This window comes from Anser brachyrhynchus (assembly GCF_964034855.1).
Source record: "Anser brachyrhynchus genome assembly, chromosome: 3".
NCBI lineage: Eukaryota > Metazoa > Chordata > Aves > Anseriformes > Anatidae > Anser > Anser brachyrhynchus.
Genome location: NC_137696.1, coordinates 106,620,980 through 106,640,599, shown reverse-complemented (window position 1 = coordinate 106,640,599; position 19,620 = coordinate 106,620,980). Strand labels below are relative to the sequence as shown.

Here is a 19,620-nt window from a genome sequence, read left to right as displayed (position 1 = left end):
GCCGGGCGGGCAGGGAGCGGGGAGGAGGAGGAGGGAGGAGGAGGAAGGAGGAGGAGGGGATACCTGGGGTGGGAGGCACTTTGGGGGGCGGTGGAGCCTCGGCTCTTTGTCTGCGGTCGGGGGAGGGGGCTCGGCCCCGCCGCCCCCCATTCCCGGTTCCAGCCCTAGCCCCGGGGCTCCCCGCCCGGCGTTGTGCGGGTAGAGGTGGGTATCCTGGTTAGCCTGCGGGCACTGCGGGCTTCGCCGTCCCTGGAAGGAGTTTGCCTTGCCCTCAGAGCCCGTTCGGCTGGCAGAGGGATGGGGAGGCGGACACAGCGCTTGCTGCTCGGTGCCGAAGCGTGGTGGCGGTGGGTCAGCAAGCCGGGACCTCCACGGGACCCCCAGTCTTCTCGGCTTGCGGAAGACTCACTCGGTTCGAGTTCCCGCAAAAGCCTGAGGACATGCGACCTTACGGCCCGCAGTCCTATTTTTTAAAGCAGGCACGACCAGAGTGGCAGTCGAAGTGCCTGGCCGAGCCCCTGCAGGGTCAGGGCTCAACTCTTTTGAGCAGGATTGTGCTGGTAATAAAACTCAGTGGATGATCAACCTCAATCACATGGATTTCACTCAAACGATTGCCTTTCCATCCATTTTGTCCTTACAATAAACGCAAAGACCTAACCGAACACCCCACGCTGTGTTGTCTCGAGGCTTGCCGTGAGGACGAGATTTGTTCCACTGACCCGCTTCTGCGTTCCTCGGGCTCAGAAGACTCCTGGCACCAGCCCTCTCCTTCCCCTGCACACAGGCAGCCCTGGACGCCGAGCGGAGCTTGGCCCTGGGAATTTTCTTGCAGGGCCTCCTGTAATAAATTGACTTGCAACTTTGTCAGATATTTTCAAAAGAGATCCATAAAGCCTCGGTGTGTTTCAGCTTCCAAGTATTATTTAATGTGAAGACTACAGTCATTTAGCATTAACTGAGTCCCTCTTTGGCAAGAAGTTCAGCCTTTTTGGCAGAATCCGATTAGTCCTGCAGTACTTGTAAACCTTTTAGGGAACAATACAGGAAGTGGGTGGTTAATGTTTCTTACATTTGAAACAAAGTACATTTACAGAGCACCTTTTGCCTTGAGATTACAGGAAACTGTGTAAAACTAGTTGTGTGAATCATCTTAAATGTAAAAAAAGGTATAAAAGATATATAAAAAAAAAGAAAAAAGTGATCTTTAGAATATGGAGTCAAATCTTAATGGCTTGGTTTCATGTTAGCGGTAGAAGGGCCTGCAACAGCAAAAAGTATTAGATGAACCTAACCAGGGTGGAGCTCCCCTTACGGTGGGTATTTATAATCTTGCAGTGAGTCAGAGCAGAATGTATGAACAATGCGAGCATTATACTCGTCTAACCCCACTAATATATCAAATTGTCTAGTATCCCAAATCTGAATGATCATTCTGGCATAATGCAACCTACAATGCAGCAGAATTAATTAAAAATAAGTTACTTTTTTTTTTTCCAGTTTGACAAAGAAAAGTAATTCTCAAAATAGGCCTGTGGATGACCAGCGTTCTTCAAAACACAACGGTGGCCTTACTTTTCGTTTGGTTGTTGGTATTCTTCTTCTTTTTTGGCAGCTGACTAGGGGACAGTTATAAATAAATTAAGGTCTTTGGTAATACAACTTTTTATAAACACGCAATTACTCTTTCTGAATGGCAGTGAATGGGGAAGAGACAGACCAGAAGGTAATCAGGCAATACGTATCTCTGGGACAAAGAACAGTGATACAACTTATTTAATAATGAGTCGTTTGAAGATAGCAACTGTACATAAATAGCTTGCCTACTCTATATAAAGGGCTTACCTTTAGCTATAGGATGTGCTTGAGAAAAAGTATTGCATCTGTCTGAAGTACTCACTGAATTACTCTGTGGTTTGCCAACAATTTTTACCTTACTACTCTGTAGACCTGCACTTCTATACAACTTTGTAGTCCATCAGCCACAGAGTACAATAGTCAACAGCCTACATTCAAGAGTAGTTTCTTTTTTAAGCATGAAATCGTGAAGCAGTTATTTCATTGCCAGTTTGATTGTCACAGTTCGTCTTCCATTTAGAGCTCGTATATTAAGTACACTCTTTTTAGTGGTGGTGATGATAGCTAGACAATTAGGAACAATGAATTAATTTCAATTGAACAGCTTCCCCTTTAAAATATGGCCTTACAAAATCCTGCAAACTGTGTTGCTGATGGGTTAAGCCCCTTTTTACTGGCATTGGTAAATTACACAGTCTTGTCTGCTTTCTTTCTTTCTTAAGACACAGGTTATTTGTGAAGTAAAAACATCACTGTAAGTTTTTTCTTGTTTTTCTTGTAAATATGTATAAACATATTTATATTGCTTTTTACAAGTGTTGGTTCTGAAAACTGTCCCATTTTGGAAGCAGAGTTGACTTTGGTCTACTTCACATATAATTTGTTCTATGGACTAAAACAGCATGGAGCCAGAACAACACCGCAGCCAAATGTTTTTCCCCCACATATCAAAAACGTCTACTCCTAATCTCAGTCTCGCTTTTGAAAACTGCTCATAACATTACTGGTTGCTGACCTTGCCAGTGCTACTTCTGGCTGTACATTTTCTCACTCTATCCTGCTTCCCCCACTTTCTGGCACTTCCCCTTCCCTGCTGCAGGCTGGGATCCATGGTTTAGATTTCTGCACAGTGGCTTCTGCCAGCTTCAGAAGTGCTTGTGGAGCCTTGTGCGAGCACAAGGTTCCACCCAAGATGATATGATTGCTCTCCTGCATATACAGAGGATGTACCCCTCTTCGTAGCAGCAGGGCCAGCATCGCAGTCTGCTGTCTCTTGAGACCCACCTCCAGAGTCATTTGCAAAACCGCTTCATGCCTTCAGCACTGTCTTGGAAGGTTTCTTTCATCCCTAACTGAGTACTGAGTGCTGGTGTACTCACAGGAGTTGCTGAAACGTATTTGTATTAGGCCATTTAACTGGCTGAGGAATGCAAAATTCTGGATATGAAACTATTGCTGTCCCCTGATTGTACCTTATCTGACATTTATTTGGAAATTTATTTATTTTAAATCCAGAAGGGATTTCTATGTTTACAGCCATTTCTAGTTCATGGTGTTTGTAATTCTGACAGGGGGCCTTTGGTTGTTGAGGCAATATACTAGTATTTGTGTCTTGCCTCAACATGATCAAAACCCAAACCAGTCTACAGGCCTAGGTACATCTAGTCAGACCAATACTAAAATTTGTCCATTGTTTTTCTTTGCAGCAAGTGGACACTCTCTGATATTTTTGCTAGCTCTATGAGCATGATTGAATTCACTGCAGTTGGGTTTCAAAGACTGACCAACAAGAGAATCTCACTTGTTTTGTGAGCAGGTAAAAATTGACCAAAAATATTTGTCACAAAAGCAAGTGGACTTGATCTGCATTAAGAAGGGCATAGAAATTGTTAAGGAGAAAATTACATTTCAAAATAAGTCACTTGTAAGAATATTTGCTACAAGCAATTATTACTTTGGCTTTCTTGCATGTGTGTTATGAATAGCATACCTTTTCAATAAGCGAGTATAATTTGAAGTGGTCAGAGCTTAGTAGGACTTTTAAAATTGTAATCATAATTGTTCCAAGTGAGCAGCTTTTGAAGGTAGTCACTGAGATTAAATTGTAGGCAACAGTGTCACTCATTAATGCTTTTGTTTACATGATTCCAACATATTCTACAAATTGGATAGTTTTTTCCTTTTTTATTTTTACTTTTAACTTTCGGGTTGTAGTGCAAATGTCAAGGATCCATCCAAAGGAAAAGGGGAAGGTGCTAGTTTTTTTAAATCAGTTCCAAGTTTCTAGACAGCAGGATAAGAAATACTTACCTTTTCTTCAGAGCTCTGTGATAATTTTCATGGAATCAGATGCTGTGTACTCAGAATGCCAGTGAAAATCATTATTAATTGTTTTCAGGAGCATCTGTCTTAATACAATTGAAAAAAAAAAAAAAAGAATTACACTCCAAAGAGATGTGTGATTTGTGTATATGAATTACCAAAGAGATAGGGGTAATGAAAACTTAATGACATTTTGCATTTTGAAGTTGATTTGTGATAACATTATCCCTCCTAACAGAGGCATTTAGGGAAAAGAAATGGGTGATATGTATGATTTTTGTCAGTGCAGGAGTCTCTGGGCTATCATAATGGAATGATGCATGCTATTTGCAGATCTGCCGTTTGCAAACAGTGTGCTAACCATCATCAAAGCATCACATTCTCATCTGAAAAATGCAGGATCATTCCCTGTAAGAGCTTTGAAAGTCTTTTAGGAAACTTTTTGTAAACAATTAAGACAGCAAATAATTATACCTTGACACTGAAGGACAAAGGGTTGTAGTCTCAAATCTGGGCTGTGAGCAAGCTCAGTCACTTGACTGCTCAGTATCAATTTACATACAGGAGACAGTCAAGAGATGTGATGCTGGTATAAGATTTCAGTTAAAACATGAAGGTCTGTATATACTTAACATTAAAAAAAAAAAAAGATGAATAGATATTGGAGGTTTACTTGAAGTGTTTCAGAAAAACTGAATGCAGACAGATCTTGTCAGACTCTTGGCTAGGCCACAAACTGCAGTAGATGCCAACAATGATTTCCTCGAATTACACAAAGCAGGAGGAAAGTATAAATTTATTTCAATAAAATTATCTTGTCTTCCTTCACAGTAATTTTATGACCAAGTGCAGAATTCGATTTAAGATTAAAACACTTACATTTATGTGTCTACACTTAGGAATTCACAGCCATCTTAGGTGTCTGAGGTTCCCTAACTTACCCATTGCAGTTAATTGACCCTGGAGCAAGAATCAGGCCACCCCAAAGGACTTGATTCATTTGCTAACTGTAAGTATCTAGGCCTATTTGAATTCCTCTGATGGAATCTTTTTTAGCTTACATCTGCTCCTCCGAAAAGGATGTAGGTCTCCCGTTGGGCCTGTGTCACTGTGTCATACCTGTTTGTTCCCAGCAGATGTTTCAGCCTATGACATCTAGACCAACAGCAGAAAAAACTGCTTGGGCAACTGAAGCATACTGCTGCTATATGGGCAGTTGAATCATTCTCCAGCCTATTACGACTGCTGACTAGTCTTCTGTTGACAATAATGGGAGTTTAAATATCTATATGTTGATGTTTATTTGTCTTAACAGAATCTTAATATATTTTTAGAAGAGGATGTTTTCTTAATATTTTCCACAGAAAGAGGCTACTTGCAAAAATCAGAGGATCAGGAATGCACAATGAAGAAAGTAATTTACTTTAAAGGTTGCTAAAAAGAGAGTATTTCTGCTGGCGTGCCCATTAGACCCTTTACTCTTGAGTACCAACAAACCAAATTGGTGCTACAAAGGACACCAAGCCTACCTAGAAAAACAACCTTGGAGGGTATGTAGTATGTGAATCCTGCTAAAGCCAATCCTGGCAGTCTGCCTTTCCTGCTGACAGAATAAGCCAGGACCACAGCATGAATGCCCTGCAGAGGGACCCAGACAGGTTTGATCAATGGGGAGAGGCCAATGGGACGAGGTTCAACATGGCTAAGTGCTGGGTCCTGCAATTTGGCCACAGCAACCCCATGCAGCGCTACAGGCTTGGGGGAGAGTGGCTGGAAAGCTGTGCAGAGGAAAAGGATCTGGCGGTGCTGATTGATGCTCGCATGAACATGAGCCAGCAGTGTGCCCAGGTGGCCAAAAAGGCCAACGGCATTCTGGCTTGTGTCAGGAATAGTGTAGTCAGCAGGACCAGGGAGGTGATTGTCCCCCTGTACTTTGCTCTGGTGAGGCTGCACCTCAAGTACTGTGTTCAGTTTTGAGCCCCTCACTACAAGAAGTATATTGAGTTGCTTGAGTGTGTGCCGAGAAGAGCAAGGAAGCTGGTGAAGGGACTAGAAAACAAGAGTTATGAGGAGTGACTGAAGGAATCGGGGTTGTTTAGTCTGGAGGAGGCTGAGGTGAGACCTTATCTACAGCTACCTGAAAGGAGGTTGAAGTGAAGAGGGTGTTGGACTCTTTCCTCAGGTGATGAAGGATAGGACATGAGCAAACAGCCTCAAATTGTGCCAGGGAAGGTTTAGATTGGACATTATAAAGAATTTCTTCATGGAGAGTGTGGTTAGGTATTGGAATAGGCTGCCCAGAGAAGTGGTGAAGTCGCTATCCGTGAAGGTATTTAAAAGATGTGTGGGCATGGCGCTTAGGGACATGGTTTGATGATGGGACTTGGAAGGTCCAGTTGATGGTTGGACTTGATGATCTGAAGGTCTTTTCCAACCTATATGATTCTATGATTTCGTCTATTGGAAAAAATAATGAATGCTCAATCCCTTTCCATTGTCTCAGTGCCAGCCTGTTTTTGAAGTAGTCTTCTCACTGAAAGGTTCCTGAGCTCAGTGTTCCTGAGCTTTCATCTGAATTTCCCCCTTCCCACTCTACTGTGTTTCGAGGTGAGAGAATTATAAATTTCCACAGTATTTGCACAACTGATCTGGTATGTGAGCTAATGGGATTTATAAAGCAGCACTCTGATGGTCTCTGTTTCTATTTTCTGTTTCTTCCCTAATAATTCTCAGCATCATGTTTCCTTTTCTTGAACTGTTGTTTTCATGGAATCATCAGGTGTAGCTTAAGATCTTGTCCATGAGTAGTAATCATCAGTTCTAGGCCTACCATTTTATTTGGAAAGTTTGGATTGTTTTCTCCATGTACATTACTTTGTATTTACATGCATTAGGTCTACATTTTAAAAGGCATTCGTGTGCTGATGACAGGTCCTTCTGCTGTTCTTCCTAGTCAGACTTTGTCAAAATAGATGAATATGATAAGCAGCACTTTATCATCTCATTGTTCACCCTACTTCTACTTATGAACAATGCAGAACCCATCACAGATCTTTGAAATTCTTCATGTGACCTTCTTCCCCTATGAAAATTTACCATTTATTGCCAACTTCTCTTCATATGATCATCTGGACTGTGTAGGACATTTGCTTTCTAGCTTCTTCAAAAGATTATCATTGGGAATTTGGACTATGGTCAGTCCAAGATTTTTTATTTGTTCTACTAAAACATTTTGGAAGGCCAGGAAGGTGATTTGTATCTGTGGACCACTTACTGTTGCTGTTAAAACCCACATTTCAAAATCATGGTTTTAAGTGTTCTGTTTTCCCAGTTTTGCTGACACGCAGTTTCAGTGCTTCTGCTCTTACTCAGTTTTTCCAAACAACAACAAAATTAAAAGTGATGAGTTATATTATTTTTCATCATTGCTTTGGGGAATTTATGGGCATGAGGGACATTGAAAAGAATAAGAAATTTATGAGTTGCAGAGGCAAACATGGGATTACTCACTGGAAAGGGTAAGAAATGGATGCTTGGACATGAGTGAAAATACTCTCACTGTCCTAATTCCCAATGAAGACTGGTGGAAAAACAACAGGGAGGTGCCTATCCCATGCATCATCAGGAGGGGCTGTATCCAAGACACAAGGAGAGGGGTGAATGTCTCATCTAACATTCTGGTAAACACATGCCTAAGAGAAAAATATGACTAATAAGTATTCCAACCTCCTCCATTTTTCTGAGTAGGTCTTACTGAGTTATCTCCCAGGTGAGGTCAGTGTTCATTAAGAGGTAAGATGGGGGTGTCATTAGCAAGCAGGAAACTTGAATAGCATAGCATAGCATAGCATAGCATAGCATAGCATAGCATAGCATAGCATAGCATAGCATAGCATAGCATAGCATAGCATAGAATAGAATAGAATAGAATAGAATAGAATAGAATAGAATAGAATAGAATAGAATAGAATAGAATAGAATAGAATAGAATAGAATAGAATAGAATAGAATAGAATAGAATAGAATAGAATAGAATAGAATAGAATAGAATAGAATAGAATAGTTCAGCTGGAAGGAACCTTCAAAGATCATCAAGTCCAGCTGCCAGACCTCTCAGGGCTAACCAAAAGTTAAAGCATATTGATGAGGGCGTTGTCCAAAAGCCTCTTGAACACTGAGAGGCACGGGGTATCAACCACCTCTCTAGGAAGCCTGTTACAGGGTTTGACAACCCTCAGAGTAAAGAAACTTTTCTGAATGTCCGGTCAGGACCTCTCCTGGAGCAACTTTGTGCCATTCTTGCATGTGAGTTGGCCATTTAGATATTAAATAAACATTATGCTGTCCATGTGTGCTCATGGATTGGCTTGTAAAGAAACTAATTTTAAATGAAAACATTGGAAGTCTAGCAGAAATAAAGCAGAAAGTATAGCTGACAAAGAAGAGAACAGAGCTCAGGGTAAAGACAGAAGGAAGCTGTGGAAAGAAACACCATAATATAATAGAAGAAATTGTTCTTGCTATTATGAAATGAAAAAATAACAAACAACTATTCAGAAAATAACAAAAGAAGAGAAATAGTGTGTAATGTGCACAATTGCACAATTTTTTATTCTCTGAATTACAAAATGTCCTTTTACAGGAAAATTTTACTCTGTGTAATAGATAAAATGAAAATGTTATTAGGCCCCAATCTTATTTTGAACAATGAAAAAACAAACTGTAAATTTTCACTCATCTTGATTCATCTCTTAAAATGGTGTTTGTTTCAGTTACTTCTTGTTGGATTCATATTTCTGAGACTTAAAGATTATTGTAGTTTGTTTACAGTGTTATTCCCCACTTTATACAGTATTTTGTGATCACAACACTCTAGCTCTTATCTTGCAAATGTGAGCTTATGCTTAGCTTTGTATACCTGAGTAATGCCCGGACTTCTGACTCTTCCTGGGCCTGAATATTTGCTGCATCTCTTTCTGGCAAGTCAAACTATGTGTTTATGTCCTCATAGGCTATGACTTCACCTTACAGAGAAGGTCAATTTATAAAGGTGACATTTAAAAAGATGTATTGCACAAGCTAAGTATTTATAGTTGCTTATCTTTCTGGAGAACTTTATGTATACAAATAAGTTAATATTTTAAAAACTCGTGTGATGTACGTGTTTATACATATACATGCTACACATATAGAGTGTATGTGTGTATATATGCATATACCCACAGTAAAATGGAAGCAACTGAGCCAAATTGTCTTTATCATTTGTTCCATTTTGGATTTGATGAAAACAAAACAAAAATAACTTTTCAGGCTTTATTACTGTAAAGATGGGCAGAGGTTCAAGGCAATCCACAGAGATAGTGCAATGAGGGCTGGCTGAGCTGGAATAGAGTGACTCAAATATTTCCTTTTGCTTCCTTTTGCTTATCTGGCTGACAGATCATTTATTTATTTATTTATTTATTTATTTTTGGCATGGAATTATTACTGTTGCTAATGAGTGTCAAGTGATTTTTTTAAAGAAAATTAAACAAATGTTTGATTTATTGTAAATAACAAAGATTGTCAAGCCTCTTGAGAAAGACACAAGAGAGAGATCGGTGTGGGCTCTCAGCTTCCTCTCTTTTTGTTTTATTTCTATTTACATGTGCGAGTCCCTTGTAGCAAAGATTGAGGCATTTAAAAGTTTGTGCAGTTCCTGACATGGCTTCTTGAACCTTGTGAAAGCTTATAGACTGAACGCTGTAAACTTTGGTACAGTGTTCTGTAGTGTTCTGTTTTTTTTTTCTTTCTTTTTTTTTTTCTTTTTTTTTTTTCTCCTGAGTTTTATTAAGCAAAACAATGAGTATATTTATTTAACTCCAAAATGAGTTTTAATGGCTGTGACATGGCTTCCTTTTTTGGTGTGATCTGTTCTTTGGACTTTCAGACCTTTTATTCTCTTTCCAATTACCACTCCCCAGATCTTTCTGAAAATTCTTGTTTAAGCATTCTTTCCCCTTAAATCACCTATTACAACACTCTGCTCATTGCCTGGCTGCTCTCAAAAAGGAAAACAATATTACTTTGTACACAAGAGTAATGACTGCTTTTGGCAAGCAGGATGATGACTGCTAAGTGTCAGCATTGCATTAGCCAGACTCATGGATTCAGTAGCCTTTTACTAGCTATTTGGCTGCCAGTGTCCCTTATAGGAGATAAAATATAGCATAAGCAAGTCTGTGGTTGCTTCAGCTTATCTTCAGGCAGTATAAACATCATAGCTAGGGCAACATGAAATTCTGTGCAGGTTTTCAGACTTCTCAACATAGTTAAATTCAAAGGCTTGTAGCCTCTGTCCAAGGTCCACTGTGCTCTACAGAAGGTAAATATTCTGTCTCTTCATGATTTTGATCAGCCATTTGTATATAAAATCATACTTTTGTTGTCTGATGTTGGATTCTGTTTCATGCCTGATTCAGCAAAGCCGTCATCAATATTCTGATTTTTAAAGTGTGTCTCTGAATCAAAGTCTTATAATGTTTTAATGGTAAGAAAATGTTTTTTTTTCCTCCATTTTTCAAAAATATTTTTGAATATATTTTTCAAAAATATTTTTGAAAAAAGTATTTTTAAAAAAAGACCAGACAGCAGTGTGTGGTCTGGTGCACAGGTAACTCTAGTCAGCCTGTCAAAAAAAAAAACAAAAAACATTGTCTATCTCCTTATACTGTCTGCTCAGATAATGCAAAAAGCTGGAGCAGTAGTGTGGTGGTCTGGCATGTGCATGTAAAACATATAGAGTGATTATTCGCTGCTGGGAGGCTGCCTATCAGAGCAAGGTGCCTTTTAGGGGATATGTTTTCACTGTTCAGACTGGGGATAACAATTGTAATTTGAGTTCAAGAGAAAGGTTTTGGTTTGATGGCGTTTTGAGAAACTTGAAAAGTAGGAGTATTTTAGGGTATTTTTTCAAGACATAAGCTGAATCATAAAATTGGGGTTTTTGACTTGGGTGACATTTTCAGTCTCCGTATGAGAATACCCAGACATTTGGTTTCAAGTGCCAGAAATGGGCAGGAAGAAATGAGAAGCAGCGACAGGGTGCCAAGTGCAGTGAGAGCAGTGTGGTTATGGGAACAGGTGGTTTGCTCCAGCCAGATTCAAATCATTAATTTGCTGATTCAATTTTCTTGGCCTAGGTGAAGCTTTAGTAGTTAGAATAGCACCCAGGTAGGGGTAGAATTAGCTGAAGTAAATCAAGTAAAATGTTTGCTTATTAGGTGTCTATGTATAGATAAAGCAAGTTTTACGTGTAGATTGAAGGCATAGCTATCAGGAATGTAAATGATTACTATTGGGCTCTCTATAAGGAGCTTTCTTTGTATAGAAAGATCTGTGCTTCACTCTGCTCTCCCAGAGGCCCACCCAGCGTTGCTCCCTGGCTCAGCTCTGGCCAGCGGCAGGTCCCTTTTTGGAGCTGGCTGGGTCTGGCTCTGATCTGACATGGGGCAATTTCTGGGCTCTGCTCACCAAACCCTTGCAATGTAAACCCAATGCAAATATAATTTCCTTAAATATAAAAATATCTTATTTTTACTTACTGGCTTTTGCAGGCACACTTTGTTTTGAAAAGATCTTTATTTCTTCAAAGGGATATTTCATATTTCAGGTGCCAATCTTCTGGACTGTATAAACAAACAAATGAAAAATCTTGCAAAACAAGCAGATGATTTGGGTGGAACTTATTTATTTTAATTTTGAACTTTGGAGATAATTGAACATGATGCTAGATGTCCATAAATTATATTATTTTTAAGGTCTGGGCCAACATGCAAGAAATTTCCAATGGCATCAGGATTTGAAAAAAATGTTGAATGCCTCCTTGTATTGAAAAAAAAAAATAAATCTTATTTTGGTTGGTGTCTCTTTGGCTTCATAAATCTGCTGTTTTTAACTGCATATCAGCAAAGCTTCAGTGGGTGGGAAATAAAATGTCCATTCAGCACAAGCTTGTCTTTAGCCCTATGTCTGGACATGGGAAGGATCTGTCCCTCTGGAGACCAGAGCAAGGGTATGAGCGGGCAGAGCCTCAGGAGGAGAGATTTCAGCCACATCACTGCTGTAGTAGAACAGCATCTGATGTCTGAGGAAATTTTACCAGTAGAAATTTATGTGCTTAAGAGGTTAAGTGCTGGTTTTGTGGCTTGGACTCTTCAGCATTTTAAATTCTACTTAAGGTGTCTTAAGCGCTTTTGGAAATCCCAACCTTAAATTGGCATCTGTATGCCTCTGGATTAGAGGATATATTTGTCCTTCTGACCAGTCTTACTGCAAAGGTACTTTAGCTGTGGGTCCAGGGGATTTTTTTTCAGGTGAACTTAAAATTTGGCAAATAATCCTTGCAAATAAAAAAATAAAAGTGTTTTCATTGGTTTTTAAGCAGTATGGCAGTGTTCTTAGTCAAATAGAGTACTTGCAAATTATACATTATCAAAATGTGTAAAAATACAGTTTTGAAAGGTAACATTTTAAGGACCTATTATTCATAGCTGAGAAGTAATTTGTGAGTATATATTGTTACTGAAACTAAGCTTTTTTTAATATTTGGCTGCAGATAGTACTCATGAACATATGTATGTATTTATATTTTGAGATGGCTATTTATACTGTATATTAAGAATCATAGAATCATAGAATATCCCGAGCTGGAAGGGACCCACAAGGAACATTGAGTCCAACCCCTAAAATAAAATTGTAAGTCTCATGTATTTGAATAGATGGTCTATTTAGTATATTAACGCTGGTATGTACCTCTGTGATTTTTTTGAATTTTCTCTTTGGTGGTTTGGGAACTTTTGCATCATTTTTAATTTATAAAATAGGGATTATACCTCTTTGCAGTCAAACACAAAACAAAACCAAACTGAAAACAAAAAGAAAAAAAAAGAAAAAAAAAGGAAAAAAAAAAAAGGAAGAAAAGAAACAATACCGAAGAATCACCCTATGAGAGGTTCTTAAGTTTCTTTTGGGTGCTGGCTGCCAGCAGTAGTTGCTCATTTCTGTCCTTTGTCTTCTTAGCTGGTTTGTGGAATTAGTTGAAAAATAAACAAGGGAAAAACATATGTGGCTTCACTCTGAATCATTTCCCTGATCTTTGAGTGCTGTGATACCTGTGAACAATGGTATTAGCCCCAGTGAAGAGGTGGTCTGGAAAGGAGCAAGAGGAAAGGAACTCCTTCATCCACTGCTGCCACTGAGGGAAGCTGTTAACTGGTCCCTAAGGCTGTCCTTTGTCACCAAAATAGTCCTGACCTCAGGGAAAACCTTAAAAATAAGCCGGCTTTGGAAAACAACTTGGAGAGCCATGTTCAGGCAGAGAGAGGGACGGGAACCATAAGTGGCACTGCTGAAGATTTCCTTGCTGAAGAGGTCCCATCCTGTGTTGCCTCCTTGCCACCAGCTCAGCGCTTCCTCACGCCTTCTGCCCTCACCTAGGAACAGCAAATTTATTGCTTTGGAAATGTCTACAGCTTTGACTTTCCCAAATTCATTTTTAATTAATACTATTCCCATCTATTCAGTTGTCATGCTCGGTATTTTTTATGTGGATATTTGAAAACATCTGCTTATCTTAAAAGGCAGGTTGATGTTTTAAATTAACCTTTCAGGCGTATTTCTACTACTTTCATTCTGTTTTTTGCAAGAATCATCAAATGTTTTAACTTTTTCCCTTTTGTTGCATATGAATGTTGTTGAATGCATTTTTCTTTCTGTTTGAACACCAGTAAAGATTCATTGAGAGCTCAAGGCTTTCAATGAGAGCATTGAGTTAGCTATGTTTTTCAAGACAGTGCGTGAGGTTGCTCCTCCCGTGGCCCAAGTGATATTTATATCATCTTAGTGATAGTTGGTTTGTAACTGGTAAGGGGCGATGAAAACAAGGATGTAAGTTGAAATGTGTTCAGAATGGAAACATTGGCTTGAATTACAACTTCAAAATGGCATTAAACTGTGAAGGCTGCAGTAGCACAGAGTGTATTCTATCTGATATCTTCAGTTATATTCAGAAATCAACTATTTTTGCCTTAGGAATAACATGTAAAAACGTTTTTTATCCAACTTTCGTACCTTTTTCTGGTATTTTTAGGACTTTGTTAAGGTGAAGAAATAATTGCAGAAATATTAAAAAAATGCTCTTTAGTTAATTGTTGACTTAGTAGTGGCAATGTTAGAACTGCAAGAAGGGTGCATGATTTAAGACAAATGTCATCTCCTGAGGCTATTGTAATGTAGAAAAACTAACAAAGACATACAAGACTAATAACACTGATTTGGAAATATCAGACACATCTACAGTTTGCAGGTATTGAGAGGTAAAATGAGGTTTGTGTTGATTGATTCTACGCATTGTGGAATATGATAAAAACATATAAAATGTAATATTTCTTATTAATATTTTATTTATTCTTTTGATACATTCTGTAACATGGGTTGTTACCTGATGATTAGGAAACATGAGAAATATGAGATTAGGGAAATGAGCAGTACTGGAAAATGACAAGTGGCTCTAAAATTGTTTTAAAGGTTTTTTTGTTGTTGTTATTATTAGAATTTTGATATAGGTGTTAGAATGGACATAGCAAGAAGAAAAAGAAAGGAATAATCTCTATTTCCAGAGGTTCCCTTCCCTAAAAGCTGCTCCATTGGGTATTTTACAGTTAAAAGTCTTCTTCCAGTGCTCTTTGTAGGCAGAAGACAACTTCTCTCCTCCTCTGAGGGAGGAATGCACAGATTCCTGTGCTGAGGTTGTATGCACTGTTGAGGAATGAGGAGATAAATATTGGAGGAGGCCTAACGCAGCACCAACACTCCTGGTTCTTGTTCAGAGTTTGCCTGGCCAGGAGCAGGAGGAGCGGGAGGCAGAACAAGAAAATTGCTAACTTATCTACTCTGGCAGCCTGTCATTAGCCTCAGGAAGCAGACAATTCAATCCCAAGAGCTGGAGCTTTCTCAGTGAGCTGACCTGCGATTTTCCATTAAGTGGAAGGAAGAGCTGTCGCTTTGTCAGACACCAGGAAGGCAGGCTGCAGCCACGTGACAGAATACCTGCATTTGGTTTTCTGATCTTTACGCGTTTCATAGGAATAGTAAAATGTCCTTTGTTTCCATAACAACAAGCATCCGGATAAATTCTAACACCACCTGAGTCTTTCTGAGTCTGTTTGAACATAATATGACTATCACTATATTAGAAATTACTGGAAAGTACTTAACAGTTGGAAATATGTTCTGATAAAATCTGCCTTTTAGGGGGGGAGGAGTGACGCATGAATTTACGATGAATGAAGCCTTTTGAGTTAGATTTAGATGTTAGATTTAGTTGCAGTGATTCCTTCAGTTTTCCACATCCTTTGGCTTGACATGGATCTTGTATTAAAAGACTTTTTGAATTGAAGAAGACAAAATAGACATTCTTTAGGAAAGTCACTGGCATTGTAGATACTGAACATTATTTGCTGGTATTATGACCATAATGCAAGATCACAGGACTGCATCAGTGAAGCTGCCTTCCCTGATGAAAGAAAAGTGCAGAAAATGCACTGACAGGAAAAATCACACTTCCTGCTCATATTTTTTAGTTTACCTGCCATTTGTTACGTCTCTCAGCTCTCACTTAGGTCCACATTTTCAGCCGTAAGAGCTGCTGACACTCGGAGCTGACTGCCCTCCACCTATGGCCTGGGTACCCTTGTAAGAGAGACTGAAATGGCAGAGCTCCAAGGAGACTTAGGAAGGGATCAGACCTCTGGCACTTGGGTGAAACCCAGGTAACTTCTGTAGCAGTGCGTGTTTTCTTCTATGACTATGAACACTCAGTAGCTTGTAATGCATCTGCATCCGTTTTCCTGACGGGAAAGAAAGAATTAATCCCCCACAGAGCAAAATCAGAAAAACCCTTGTTAGAAAGGATTGGAAGTATATTTTCCTGCCCAACCTTTTTTGGTGTTTTAGGATATATATTTTTAAAATTAATTTATTTTTGTTAGTCTTTAAGAATTACTGAAAAAAAAATCATGTATGAACTTCAGTCCTTAACTCCTTTGGATGTACTTTAAGAAAAAATAGTCAATGCTGCATCTCACTTACAGCTTTTTAATTCCAGTGAATGGAATCTGAAGATAAACCCATTCAAGCTGGAAGGAAGGTCAGACTGTCCCATTTTTACCAGTGAACAAAGTTAATTACCAGAATGACTTTCTTTAGGTTCTCACTTGATTCATGGTCTTTTTGAAACACACTTTTATATTTTTCTCAAAGGCGTAGTTCAGTGCTGTCAGAAATAATTGCCTTAAGACAGGAACTTCTCTACTGTTCTGGGACACGTCCTGTGTGGGAAGTCAGAGGATGATAATGCTTTTTTCCGGCTTTCAGTTCTTTCCTCTGAGAATACCAGTATTTCATAGATAAAGAATTTAGACTTAAGCATCTTGTGAGGAAGAAAAGTGCAAAAACATTATTTTGCACAATGGTAGATATGAGAACAAATGCTTATATATGATCATAACGTAAAAGCAGTATTTTTGTGGGTTTTTCACTGTAATAATTTAGATGACTATTAACTACAAAACAATGTTGCAGCACTTGTGTCAGTGATTCCTGCTATGCCATACACTTCCCTCTTTGGCATCTTCTTTAGTGTACTGTAGAAGAGAAACTTTTTTTTTTTTTTAATTGAGAAGTACATTTGAAACAGAGTAGATATTGAGAAAGAAACTGAAAAGCTCTCTCTAATTCTCTAAATTTTTTTCAATGTATCAATATTTCTTTGCAACGCTGATTCTGCCAACCATCAGTTCATTCTTCACTTGATCCAAGACCTTATCCATCTAATGTTTATTTTAATGCAGCATCATGCACAGATATTCTGGCCAATTTTATTGGGCATGGCATAAGCACAGGGCAAGAAAACAGCCCTTTCCCGAGGATATTTGTGTCAAAAATAATCAGCCGTGAGTCATGACTGTACTATCAATAACCTTTCTCATTGTTTGGTTTTAGAAACAGGTACCCCTGAGAGCACTAAAAATAGATTTTACCTTTTCTTGTTATTTCTTCGAGACGCACAAATAACATTACCTCTAGCCATACTCCTAAATCTCTTACTCACTCTGTATCTTGCTCTTTTTTTCCTTAAACATAGCATGAGAATTAGAAACAATTATAAAATAGAACTTACATGTTCAAAATGCAGTGTTTCTGGAGCAGATGGATTTTGGAAAACCCTGAAAGTAGAAAAGACAAAGATCATGCCAAGTAAAATTTCCATGTGTAATTCATGTCAATTAAGCCTATGTGCCTAAAACTTTGAACCAGCAAATCCCGCTTGAGTCTTATTAATGGTACTGCATAGCTGGTTGGAAAAATTGGCAACAAAGGCAGCAAAGGGATCTACAGACTTAGTAAGACAATACCGTATTGCGTTTCATTGAGTTCACATTTAAATGTTTTCCTTTCAACTCTAATGGCAAAATAATTGTTAGTTAAAACAAATCCTCAGCTCTTGGAGAAGGCAAGATCATAAGCTATCCATTCACCAAAACTGCACCTGATACATATATTTTTTAAGACTTATAAATTGAAAGTCCCTTTCAACAAATCTTACCTATTTGACCCAATCAGGCATTATTTAAATAATAATAATAATATCATCCATTTTTTTTTATTTTGTAAGCATGGTTTTATGATCAAGGTGAGTACTGCCAAATCTGCTCTGTCCAATTCTACAAATTTCAATGTATTTATGATCCAGCCATTCACTTTTCTTACTAGAATTATGGTATACTAAATATTATTGACTGTAATAGACACTTACCATGCAAGAATTATGTTTTAGTTTTCCGTATAAAAGTGCAGTGGCTTTATTTTATGTGCTGAATGGTGATGTACAGATAATAAAATCTCTCAATGCAAATTAGAGAAAATCATGTACTATATGTAGTAATTAGACGGGGTTAGAATTCATCCAGAAAATGAATTGCCAAGAAAATGAGAACAATGTAATTTTGTTTCTAAAAGAATGACTAAGGCCAAATCTTAAAATCAGGCAAAAAGATGTCTTGATTCCTCTGGTATTCTAGAAAATGGCATGCTGCTAGTACTGAGGATTAATATAAGTAGTGCTATAGCTGAAAGTGGGTTTGGGTTTTATTTTTTTAAAGTGGAGGACTTCTCTTTGTTTGTTCAACAAAGTGACACATTTTTTTTACAGGGCAGTAGTTAAAGCAGCATTAAAGTGCCATTGACATCATCCAGTTACTGCTCTGACTTGATTATATAACCTCTTTTGTGCAATTTTCATGCTCTGCTCTGTTTGAATGTTTTTACTATGCTGATGGCTGTTTTTCATTTCCTGCTGGGATGACCTTGAATAAAAAAAGAATAAGAATAAAGTAGACATAAGCAATGTAGTCTTGCTGGCATTTGCAGTTCTTTTGTTCTGTGTTGAGAAACATAGTAGTTTGGCATTTATGGTATAGGTTATTTCTGCTGGGTTGTAATTAATCTTCAGCTATTAGAAAAAAATAATGTTTTCTCTTATTTCATTCTTTTGAATTTGCCACTGGTGACGTGATCCACTTATGACAATTCCTACCTTTTTAAAACATCTAAAGAGAGGTAAACAAATGATCAATGCAATGGTCATTCTTGAAATTAAATTATTAATTTAACCTATTAAATCAAATAGATCTAATAATTTAATATTTATTTCATTTATTAAATTGTTTCCCCTTTCAGTAAAAGAAAAAGAGAAAGAAAATAACTGGTTTGTGCTTTTTTTTTTTTTTTTTTTTTTTCTTGATTCAGTGTATATTATGCAGCTGATGGAATTATTATTTTTCTGTTTTGGCTTTTCTTATTGGTGCTGATTAGCTACCCTTAACAGATAAATAAGTGAATATAGGGGCTTTCACACCTAGATCTCTTTCAGACTTTTTATATCTCTGAGTTTCAGAGAGATTATAGTAACAAGGACACCATCATTTGAAAGCATTTTGCATTATTCCTGTTGATTCTTATCAAACCAAGCCACCACCTCCTTTTAATTTCTCAGAATTAAGTGATAAACATTATATTAGTATGCAGTTCACAAATGCTTCCAGAGAGAGAGATTTAGCTTTAAACAATTTTCACTGGAGATTTTAAAAGTGTCTGCATTTGGGGTGGGCTTTTGGTACAGGGCTTGTACTTTTATGGTCTAAACTTCGCATTTGAGAGCTTCCACGTTTTAAGATACTTAAGGGAGTAGTATTTTTCTAGATATTTCCATTTTGCTGCTGTGGTGATTCTGCTTCTCTTGAACTGAGGAAATATCTCTGACCTGGCAGGGATTTGAATTTTAAAACTTTCAAGTCCTAAATCAATGCTAAAGTACCATTTAATCTGTGAAATGATATATGTAATGAGGTACTTACCTTCACTGCTAATGAAGATTCAAGATTTAATTTCATTTTCAGTGTTTTTTGTTGTTGTTTTGTTTGTTTGTTTTGTTTTCTAACGAAGATAATAGAAGTCATTAATGTGTCAACATCATGTTTCAAACAGCAGCTGTTCTTGGAGAAACCTAGTAGTTCTACTTTTATTTGGAACTTATGTTTTTGATTGTTTTTTTTTTTTGTTTCACTTAGTCTAATTGCCATGTAGTGTTTCTTAAAGTAAAGTAATATTTTTTCATTTTTG

The 19,620-nt window shown here is 37.9% G+C and overlaps 1 protein-coding gene and 1 long non-coding RNA gene across 3 annotated transcripts in view; both read left to right on the top strand.

Moving 5' to 3' along the window:
• Positions 1–19,620, top strand: part of PXDN (peroxidasin) — an 80,721-nt gene that overhangs the window by 362 nt on the left and 60,739 nt on the right. The window lies entirely within an intron of this gene.
• Positions 14–18,699, top strand: LOC308192441. The gene is made up of 2 exons (XR_013948813.1): positions 14–4,909; positions 5,265–18,699. It is a non-coding gene; the product is annotated as an uncharacterized lncRNA (long non-coding RNA).